The sequence below is a fragment of the Ambystoma mexicanum genome, chromosome 1q (genome assembly GCF_040938575.1).
Source record: "Ambystoma mexicanum isolate Mex_15411 chromosome 1q, UKY_AmexF1_1, whole genome shotgun sequence".
NCBI classification, from domain to species: Eukaryota; Metazoa; Chordata; class Amphibia; order Caudata; family Ambystomatidae; genus Ambystoma; species Ambystoma mexicanum.
Window position 1 is genome coordinate 357,953,328 of NC_090922.1, and position 12,448 is coordinate 357,965,775.

Genomic DNA, 12,448 nt, shown 5'->3' on the forward strand with positions numbered 1-12,448 from the left:
ATCTAGTCATTTCCCTCAAAGCTGCAAAATGCACACATTTCTTCGTGGCATTTCTGTTTTGGCAATCTGTACTCAGGCGTTCCGGCCTATTCATACAAACACAGGGCACTGAATGTGTACCTTCTTGAAATCACCCTTTTCTGTTTGGCAGTTGAAAGTTATATGCTGGCCTCGTGATCTAGCATCCAACAAAGCACTTTTGGGCTTAATTTAGCCACAGGCCGTTCATTTGTATCTGGGGCTTAAAATACCCCACAGGAACTTCCATAAAAGTTCGATATTGTTCTACGATACATATATTTCACTCGTAATCCATACATTTGAGATTCAAAGTGACTGGCCTGAGTCTGGTGATATGAAGGGGGAAGTATGAAACTGCACAACACAGGGAACTCAAAATTCTTGGAATATTCCACCTCTCAGGCCTGACCCAGATCAGGAATTCACAATAACAAAACATGAAGAACATGTACAAAGGCATTGGTGGTCCGTTCGAACTGGTTCCAAATATAATACAAAGAAATTCCCATCCAGACGTCACTAATGGGTTTGGGCTTTCGGTTTCAAAGGGCTTGTCATCATTCATCAAGTTCCAGGTATCCAATAGCAAACTCCATTAGCCCAGATTAGGGGAAAGGTTATTTAACTATATGCACAGCAAAATACACTTGCTCTCTACACATATTGAGTATGTAGGCAATGCACCACCTCAGCCACCTTCAGGAAAATGTCAGCAACTCAACGCTAGCAACCGGAATAGATTCTAACATAAGGGACATTTTAAATCAAATGTTTGATTATTAAAATTATCACTGCGTTGCAATGCAAGCCCATAGCAACACAATCCTTTGGCATTATGTAGATATGAGTAGGGTGCTGGTCCTCTCTAGGCTTGACTACGCTAACAGCCGCTTCCTCAATCTTCCTTCTTCCTCCCTTTGTCCATTTCAACTAATCCAGAATAGGACTGCAAGACCTATTCCTGGCCTCAAGCCCAGGGACTGCATCTCTCCAACCCTAATTTCTCTCCACTGGCTCCTGGTTGCTGCTATGATCAAATTCAAGACCCTCTGCATCATTCACGAGGCTTTCTGTGGCCTGTTACCCCACTACATCCAACTCTCATGCCCTAAATACCTCCCCGCTAGAGCCCTTCAGTCTGCTAGCTCAAACTCTGTGCGAATCAGACGCTTCTCTAAGCAAAGAGTGGGGGGTTATTGTCTCTCCTCTCCAGGAGCCTCCCCCTGGAATGGTCTCCCTACCCCTCTGATGCTTGAGCTGGATCTCCTTTAGTTCCGGAAGCTGAAGACCCCCCTTTTCTTCTGTGCCTTCACTCTCCCCCTCCCGTGCTAACAACTTCTTCTGTCTCATTGACTTGCTGCCTAGTTTCCTCTGAGTACTACAGGGCTCCCACCAACCCCCCTCCATGCACTTACCTGCATTCCCTGGCATTTGCCCGCTGGTGTCCACTTAGCACTTGCACCTCGCCTCTTCACCCTTTTCCCTTCCCAACTTAGCACTTGTTTTTTCTGTGCAGACCGGCACTTCCTGCAACCTTCCTTGTACTTCTTTTCTGCACTTGCATGTTCCGGATGTCACAAGGCCTAGTAGGATCATTATTGTATTTTCTTCCATGTCCCCCCATTTTTGTCTTGTGGCGCCTTGATACACCATGTTTTGTGTAGGAGCCTTACAACTACCCAATAAAAAATCAAAATAGAACATTGTAAAAAATATATCTTAACCACCTTATGAATAGGGTAAAATGGCCAAAACAAATAATTTCACCAAATCTTATCTCAGCACAATTATTAAAGTGTCAAATTGTGCAGAGTGATATTTAGATTAAAGTGATATAGATTTTATTAAGATAGCATATTTTAATCAAAAATGAAATTGGCATCCCTTCAATAGGAGTAGTTTTTACCCCCTCCTTTGGGACTGCGAATCCATGCCTCTGCCATAAGGCAGGGGAGGAGTCAGACAGATATATAATAGCATGCACACAGGTTAATATGATTATGAAATATGGGGCCAATGAACATTGAGGAACAAACTAGAGAAAGGAGAGCACACATGATATTGTGAAGGGCTGGCCCCAGGCATATTGCAGAGCAGTCCATTGAAAGAAGGATGACCAGTCTATGCTTTGGTTTCTGGACAGCCAACTGAAGAGATGGTTTACTGAAGGAATGATTCTAGGCTGACTGAGTCCCCAGCTGACTCTCCAAAATCAGAAGCTACATTCAAAAGGTATGTTATACCACAATCAACCTCAGGCTGTCCATATAGGTTGACCAAGGTAAATATGGGAAGATAAAGGGGCAGGGAACTCTGGGGAATGCAATTTGAGAACAGTAGCACAGGTGCTGGTATTCAATGCCCTGTGTTACCACACCTATATTGAATACAAAGTGAGGTGTTCATTCTTTAAAGCCCAATGTGTACTTTGTATTGAGAAGCTAAACCTAAAAGTTAATGCATTTGTTGCCACTTTAATGTGGAATTGCCTTTGTAAAATCAAGTACTATTAAAATATAACTAGTGGCTTAAGCCGGTCTAAAGTCATTTTGGGATATAGTATCATTGCAAAATACTATTGCTGAGGATGACATCACCCAGGGTCATTGATATGAACGCTATGCAGGCATACAGAGATTAAATGTTGTGCATGCAAATACAGTGAAGAAAGTACATAAACACAAGTGAAGTTAAAGCGGCATACTTAGCTGTACTCAAATTCACACCCATACACAAATAGATTGCAAATAAAACACTCATGTTTAGTGAAAGTGACACATGCATGTTTTGAGAAAGTGGCACTCACGTATTTTGAGAACACAGTATACATGTTGGATTGGAATAGAGCAATCAGATCCTTGAGAGTATTACTTTGATTTCAAACCTACAAGATACAAAAATGCAAGCTGACCATAGTCTACATTGCCTACACATAGCCAATCCATTCACAACCCCACAGTTATAGAAGAAATATGTGCCTTGATACTGAGAAAATGTAATGTTTTACACATATTTGCTTTATTTGGTGTTGTTTAGACTGAAGCAAATGTAGAATGTCTTTTACAATACAATATATCTATATGTAGACAACTGTATGAAAGAATGCTTGAATGGACTGATATTGGTGAGATTCATGTAGGCAGGTAATTCCCTATTTTGGTTGATTATTGGTTTTGCTATAGCACTGTGTTGATCTCCATGATATAAAGCTGGAGACCAATGTAGTTGAAGTTACATTATTCTTTTAAATAAATTTAGATTTCTGAATACCACACAGTCTATTCCTTGGCCGGAATTGCCGGGTGGGATTGCATAAATGGGAATGTGAGAATGCATATCACATCTATGTGAGCCAAATACTACAATGCATAAAAACACAAAATATTCTTACCGGTGGTGCTAATGTGCTTCCTAATTCACAAATCTAAAAATGGAACTGATGGGTTGCACTTTGCTCCCAAGTGATTGAACACATCCCTACATTCTAGGGCTGTTAATGCCACATGAAGAGACTGAAATAGATTAGATTGTCTCAATGTTTTGTTTTTGCATCCACCCCCACAGAATATTAATTAATTTTGGAACCATAGCTGCTCTTTTATAAACATTCACAAAAGTAAGTACAGTATGTTATATCAAAAGTCTGAGTTTGTATGTACCAGTCATTTATTGTTGATGCGTCCTACTTTATGGGACAATGTGTTTAGTGGCTCTGGCTTCTTTAATGTTCTGCAAGATCATGGTAAGGGATATTGAGAAGAGTTGTGGTGGTAGAACAGACTCTTCATTCCAGCAGAGAGGTCAGGCATCACACTGTGATGAGTCAGACATACTAGTCCTTTCAATAAACACCAGCATCATGGTAACTTGAAAACGGATGCTAAATAATATGGACTGCTTGAAGCAGTAAAGGGCAATAAGTGATCTGTTGCTGTTGTAGCATACGATTTGAAGGGGTGCCCAAATCAGGGTAGATAAAATAGGCTATGGATTACACATTTAAGGCAATACATTGTGGTCATTGAAGTTTTGTGACTGCGATGAAACAAGCAAAATATAAAATCATAACAAAAGCCATAGAGTAGTCTGCTTTTTCTGTTGTAGACTGTGTGCCAATGGCACTGTGTATCTTACTGGCTTTTGTGAACAGCGCAAAGGACTTATGTGGATAGATTGTGATGATGGTAGCTGTTTGTATTCAGGACTAAAGGTGCCATCAATTGACCATAACTAGAAGACAGTCTGGAAATTACCATATAAATAGTTACTTTGTAACTTTCCACAAAGTGGAGGACAAAATATGAGCATAGAGGTTCCTTTCAGCTTTACGCTACACAAGACATATGGTGTGAAAATACGTTTGAATTAGTTGTAGAGTGCAGGCTACCACATGGGTAGTTTAAACGAAATGCTTCCAGTTAATGACGAGCTGTGACGTCCCCATGAAGTTGCAAGGTTAGTTTGTCCAGATGATCTTGCAGAAGCACTAGAGTGGAAGAGCACAAACCTTTTGTCAGTAAGATATACCAGCCAGCTAAGCACATTCCTCGGATATCTATGCTGAGGGTGAAAACCACAGGTTTGAATCCTGGTAGCACTGACTCAGACCTTGATCTTTTCGTGGTCAGTAACTTCAGTAACATCACATTGGGTAATTTTAACATCTTTCATACCACTTGGAATGCTCTTTAGGTATTCTCATTGGATGATCTGTGGGCTCCATTAACTGCCAGAGCCTGCAGATAGTTTGGGGTGCCATATTCCAGGGCCACTGGCAGCATGTTCAGAGTGTAACTGGAGCCAGCTCCTTGTGACTGCCGAAGTAGATTTTTGTGCAATCAAATGCCTGGGCACACATGCCCACAGCCAATTCCCTGATTGCCCAGACAGATTTAAATATTATCAACAGGCCCATGCCTACCCATGCCAATGTAAATACCAAAAGTCAAATTCTCATTTCCAAAAAGGAAGTAGAGAACATTGTGCTTAAGGCATATAAAGTATTTACAATCCTTCCACATGTATGTCACTTTGACCCTTTTTCAGTTTGGGCTATTAGGTGTCAATTGCAACACTTATAAGCCTGAAACTATTGCACTAGAGTTAAGGAGAAAATGGTATATAAGGAGGGACCAACTACGTACAAAAAAGAGGTCGGGGGATTTGACTGTTGGACCAAAAAGCCCCCTAACTTTAGGAACACCTAAATAACATAAACAAAAATGTGGTCAACAGTATATTGCTACAGGGTCAGGTGTCCAACCTCACTTGAGGGAAAACTGAGAAAAAGGGGAAGGATCAGTTACCCGTATCTCTAACCAGTTGCTGTTCACTGCATAAATTGCACAGTAGTGGGTAAATGCATGAAAACTGCACAGTTAACAAAATATTCACATATCAATTTTATTAAACATTCAACAATATTTTAAAATTCATCATAAAAATGCCACAATGGCACAGTTAATTATTTCATGCAAATCTTTGGCACAGTCCATAAGAAATTTGCATCAATAGAAAAAACAAGAAAAACAACCAAAACACAGTAGTGACAACTTAAGTACATCGGGAATAGAAGTGTACAAAAAAAACATAAACAAAGTATGTAGTTAAAGAAGCAGTAACGTAAATAATTGCATCTCAATCAACAAGCTCCTTCTGAGCACAACCATAAACAATAAGGTTGAAAGAAAAATAACAAGGCTATCTTGACTACTAAATCTCACACTCCTTCACTCCCATACAACCCAACATGTTTCATTCCTCACTGTCAAGACTTGATGGTCGCGAGGGACAAGAATACCTCTGTCCCGAAGCCACCAACAGCAAGAAAATAGTCACTTGCTGTTCGAGGATTAGGGCCACAGGTGGAGAAACAGGATACCCACATGGTCCAGATGACTGCTGTAAGGGAAAAGGAACAGGTAAGATCAGGAACTCACAAAGCAGAACTATACAGTATTACCCAAAGGAGAATGACACCTACCAAGAACCACTGGATGGAAAGCCTAAATGATGGGGTAATGCCTGTTCCCTCAGTGGGCTGAGATCAGGGAGGCCAGAGGAGGAAAGATGGAATGCCACACTGGAAACCACCTGAGTAGGATGCTCCGGGAGGATGGAAGCTGGAGCACCAAGTTATCAACAGCGAGTCCGGGTATCTCTTTGCCAAGGGAGTTGATTAAAGATGATCCAAGGGACGGTCCGTGGTCTGTAATTCCAAGAGTCCAATAGAGACCAAACAAAGTACCAAAAAAGGGAAAAGCCGAGGAATCCGTAATTCATAGTCTGTGGTCAAAAACAGTAGTTCCGGGTAACAAGAACGAAGAGGAGGCTCCAAAACGGCGTAAACAAACAGTTGAGAAGCGTTGTGTAGCATTCTGGAGCTCCTTAAATACCTGGAGACATGTGATGATTACTAAGGACGCGTTACGTGTCACTGCGTTGGTCGGTGGAGGCTTGGGCGTTGCTGGATCCAATGAAAATGTGGTGGTCCAAAGAGGCGGGGTTGTTACCATGGTCACCCGCGATGCCGTGCCATGATAAGTCTGTTGTTGGGGAGTAGGAGTGGCGGAAGCCATAAAATGTGGTTTGGTGCAGGTCCGGGTATTATGCAGGTTTGATGCCCCTAGTATTTGTTTGCCAGAGGTGGCCCGATTGTGCATTGAGGACATACACCAGGGGAGTCTCCACTTGAGATAAAGGCGATAACCCCTTACCTGACGTTTTCTCCGATGGCCTCCCCAACTCCTCCCACCAGCGGAAGATCTGATCTCAAGGGGGGGAATGGAGAGTGATCTGATGTGAGAGCTAGTACCCGGTCTGGGACATGGTCGGGAAGGAGCTCAAGGTTGGGTGAATGAACGTGCTGTAGGCATGACAGAATCCCCCCCAAAGGCCCACGACCCTGTGGGCAGGACGGATAGTCACAATGAAACCGGGAGACCAAACGGGGGGCATGGACATTCGTAGCCAACTCCCAAGACCGTTCTTCGGGACCAAAACCCAACCAGTCCACCAGGTAATACAAACGACCCCTAGAAATACGGGAACCCAGGGGGGCACTAACCTAATATTCTTCAACCCCGCCCACCGAAACTGGAGAAGGGGGAGACAACAACCTAGAAGCAGGGAGACAAGGTTTTTACAGAGAGGTATGGAACACAGAGTGGTTGCACCAAGAAGAGGGTACAGCCAACCTAATAGCCACTGGATTTACGACCTTCAAGACCGTGTAAGGACCCACAAAAGTTTACGTGATCCTGAAAGATGCAAGTGCCTAGTGGATAGCCACACTCTATCACCTGGGGTATAGGAGGGCGCTGGGGCGCGTTTCTTATTGGCCGCCAATCTCATAGATTCCTGCGCCTCGAGGAGATGGGTCATGGTTTGGGAATGTTGGAGGGAGAAATTGAGAGCACAGGCAGTTGCAGCAGGGAACAAAATAGAGGCGAGGTCAGGGATAGGCAGAGTACAGGGATGTTGACCATACATATCGATAAAGGGGAGGTGCCCAAGGAAGAGTGTGGGGCATTGTTGTAGGCAAATTCAGCCAAAGGCAGTAGCTGGTGCCAAGACTGCTGGAGCTGGAGGGTGAGACAATGTAAGTATTGCTCCATGACCTGATTCACTCTCTCCATTTGTCCGTCCGTTTCAGGATGGTAAGATGAGGAGAAACGGACGTCAATACCAATGAGGCTAGTAAGAGCTTTCCAGAATTTAGACGTGAACTGTGTGCCACGATCTGATATGAGGACTGTGGGCAGACCAAAGAAACAAAATACTTCCTTAAAGAACATGTCAACTATTTTGGGGGCTGTAGGAAGACCAGAACATGGAACAAAACTGGCCATTTTGGTAAACAAATCTACCACTACCCACACCGTATCCAACCCTTTGATCTTAGGGAGGTCCGTGACAAAGTCCAGGGTAAGGGTAATGCACCGACGGGGTGGTACAGGAAGCGGATGTAGTAGCCCAAGGGGGCGGCCTTTTCTAGCCTTACACTGGGCGCAGACAGAACAAGTGTTAACGTAAGCATCTACATCTTTTCTCATAGTGGGCCACCAGCACCATCTCTGTAATAGTCCGAGAGTACGCCTCTGGCCCGGATGGCCATTGAAGGGGCATCGTGGGACCATTCTCGAGCCAGATTGCATGTATCCGGTGTAGGTAAAAACAACTTTTCTTGATAGTACGGAAGACCTTCAAGTAGGGCCAAACCCCAGTCATTCAACTGGTCAGGATTAGATGACACCCATTGTCAGAGAGGTCAAGAGATCAGGAGTTGGAGTACAGACACATACTACATGTGTTTTCTCAAGCACCGTGTCCGGAAAACATGGGAGTGGGATGCCTCCAGGAGATCGTGAGAGTGCGTCAGCTTTCTGGTGCATGGCGCCTGGCCTATGTTTGATGACAAAATTGTAGACCGCAACAAATAAATGCCATCGGACCTGTCTACTGTTTACACACTTCATGGAGGCAAGATCCTGTATATTCCTATGGTCAGTGAAAACAACAACCTGATGAGCGGCTCCAAGAAGATGATGCCTCCAGATAGTGAACGCTTCCTTGATGGCCAGAAGTTCTTTCTCTGTAACTGTGTAATGGAGCTCGGAGGTGTTAAATTTGTGTGAATGGAAAGCAATAGGGTGTAAAGAGCACGTGGTAGGACATTTCTGGGATAGAAAAGCCCCTATAGCAAAGGAGGAGGCATCAGCCTCCACTATGAATAGCTGCTCTGAGTTTGGAAGCTGAAGAATGGGGGCTGAGGTAAAGCGGTTTTTAGTCTGTCAAATGCTTCTTGGTATAGATTGGTCCAGAGAAAGGGTTCCCGTGGTCTAGTGAGAGCTATAAGAGGGGCCGTAATGTCAGAAATAAATAGCCTATAAAAATTGGTGAAGGCAAGAAAGGACTGTAGGGCTTTGACAGATTTGGGCACCGGCCAATCTAACACCACACACATCCTGGAATCATTCATTGATAGCCCACCTGGAGATATGTGAAACCCCCAAACAATCCACCTCCTCAACATGAAACAAGCACTTCTCTGGTTTAGCATAAAGTGAATGTGAACGAAGACAAGAAAGGACTTCTGTTCCATGTCCCACGTGTTCTTGCATGGATGCTGAGAAGATCAAAATGTCATCTAAGTAAATGACCACGAATCTATCAAAGATATCACTGAATATGTCATCCATAAACCGTTGGAATGTGGCAGGTGCGTTGCATAAACTGAAGTGCATGACGGTATATTCATACAGCCCGTAACATGTACAGAAAGCCGTCTTCCACTCATCTCCCTTACGTATCTGAATCAAATTGTATGCTCCCCTGAGGTCTAACTTGGTATACACCAATGCGTGGGTTAATCGGTCTGACAGTGGGCCTATCAGGGGAAAAGGATATCGTTTTTTTATGGTGATGGCATTCAAGTGCTGATAATCGATGCATGGATGTAGGTCTCCCTCTCGTTTTGGGACAAAAAAGATAGGACTTGAGGCAGGGGAGATTGTCACGACCTTCACCAAAAACCCTGTCTGGCAAACCCATTGGCCAGGTGGAGTCAGGACTCAGGCCTCTAGAGCCTGGCATCCTCTTCAAAAGCCCTCATGGGGCCAGTCCTGCCGCCTATGGCGCAAGGCTAATACACCATGAAAAACAATGTGCTTGGGAACTACTTTATTGTATTGTCAGCCAACATGGAGGCATCCACATAGCTTGGTTCCTAAGAACCAAGCTATGCAGTCTAGTGTTTTGGGTGTGGCAGCCTAGGGACTACTTTACCTGGACTATTTTGTTGGGGCTATTCTTTGCAGCTTGCAACGTGACGCTCACCGTGTCCAGCCATTCCCTCGAACTTCGGGGAAGCAGAACCTGCAAGGAGAGCAAAGGAACATCATTAGCAGCAGCATCTTACCTACAGTTTTCATCTTTAAACACTCGCAGCTACTGAGAACAGCTTCCTCAAATCTGCACGCCTCCCAGACAGAACGACCTGAAAGAGGAAGATAGAGGAAATATTAAAGAAAGCAGTAGAGACATTTACAAATTACGAACTGCTGAAAAGGCTTACCTGGCTGGTCGTCTCTCGGCTGGCACCACTCCGGACATTCCACTTGCGCTGAAGAACACTGCGACCTACAAGGAAGGAAAACACAGGTTAGCAAAGGCAAGACTTCGCAGTGCTGCGCACAGCGCTTACTTACTGCACCATAGCGCTCTTAATGCACCATCATTTACCAGCGGGGCTCATCAAGCCAGTTCGCCGCGCTGAAGCTCTGCATACCTAAGAGAGAAAAAAAAGAGACATTTTAAACAAAGAAAGGCATGCAGGATAGCAACAAAAGTAAAGAACAGCAATAAGACCTACCTGAACAATATCAAACGGGCTGGCGTCAGTGAAATAACTGGACCGCACTCACCCATGAAAGACAACGCGCCCTTTCAAACAAGGCAGGACGGAGAGCACGCCTAATTCAACAAGGCAGAACCTTCCCCGCAGACCACATCAGGGCAAAGCTGAGAAGCATACCAGCGAGTAACCCAGCTGGGTGGCGTCCCTGTGGATACGAAGTGAGCATAACAGAACGCAAAGCCTACCATAACAAATCCACCTGGGTGCCATGGAGACATCGGAAATGGACCAATTGTCCCAATTACTAGGAGAGCTTCATCCTGAGGTTCATTCTGCCCGACAAGAGACTAATGCCCTCCGGAGAGACCTAATAGTGACGAAAGAACGCACTGAAGAGATTAGCAGGCAATACTTGCAATCACAGGCAGGACAGACGCCTCTACCTGGAAGCAATCCAACGATGCAAAACCCCGCCATACAACCCACTCCGGTACAGATCACGTTACCTGGAACACTGCCCCTGGCACCACCAAAAAGGTTCTCAGGCGACCCACGGAAGTATGCGGTATTCATCAATCAGTGCCGCCTTCATTTTCTATGTAGGCCTGGAGCATTTCCAAACGACCAAGCTCGGGTAGCTGTTGTCTTATCATACCTGAGTGGTAGTGCAGCAGATTGGTCGGTGCCGTTGGTAACCCATGACGATCCTCTATTACATGACTTTGGGGGGTTCCAGAGAGAAATGGAAAAACGTTTTGCTCGGCATACCCAGGAACAAGCAGTAGACAATTAACTCTTGTCCCTCCGACAGGGGAATCAGGACTTGTTAATGTACATTGCTACCTTCAACAGACTGGTTGCCGAAGCTAGGTGGCCAGAAAACAAAAGAACCACGTTATTCCATCGAGGCTTACGAGGCGAATTAAAGGACGTCTTAGCCCAGGTGGTTGATCCACCCAGAGACTGTGCAGAATTCATAAATCTGGTCATGCAGCTAGACAACTGGTTGCAGGACCGAAAGGTATACCGGTCTAAGACGGACCCTCAGACCGTGTATGTTCAACCAAGGGAAAACACACCCTGTGTACCTGAAAATGCTGTAGAACCAATGCAGACTGGAGGGATATGGCCTCCATTAACAAAACAAGAGCGGGACAAAAGAAGACAACAACAGCTTTGTTTGTATTGTGGGAAACCAGGACATTTCCTGAAGGACTGTCCAGTAAAATCCCCAAGAAGAACAGTCGGGGCCACAGAGAAGGACGAAGCTAAGGAATCGGAAAACTACCAAGCTCGACAAACAAAGAGGTCAGTTTGTCGAGTGAGAAGAAAGAGTTGCTGACCTCGCACTTTGCATAACCAGTGATCTTAATTAACCAGCAACAGTCGTCAAGAATGCATGCCGTTGAAGCATACATCGATAGCGGAGCAGTTGGAAATTATATTGATCAAGAACTGGCAGCAGAGATGGGGCTTCCTTTGTGTTCTAAGCCAACTATGGACAAGGTAACCACCGTGGATGGGACAGAAATCGCTTCCGGACCAGTAACCCAGTGCACAGCCAGGGTAACCTTGCTGTGCCAGGATGGACACCGGCAGTCTATTTCATTCGATCTCATCAAGGCACCTCAGTTCAGGCTAATACCAGGGATGCCATGGTTGGCTGCTCACAACCCATTGATAGACTGGCGGGCACGAGAATTAACCTTCCCCGGTGACTGCTCCCCTACCTGCTATTACCAAGAGGAGAAACCTGACGTCTGTATCCCCTATGACTGTCAGATCGACCTTGTTCCTGGTGCACAAATCCCTTGCGGCAGGATCTACGCTCTCACAGAACCAGAAAACCTTAATTGGAAATCCTATTTAGACCAGTACCTTGCAAACGGATTTATCCGTCCTTCGAAGTCCCCTGCAGCCAGTCCTTTGTTCTTCGTACCAAAAAAGGAAGGATACTTGAGAACCTGTATTGACTACCGCACATTGAACCAGATCACCGTGAAGAACCGCTACTCCTTGCCATTTATCCCTGAGATGCTAGACCAAGTTAAAGATGCCCATATTTATACC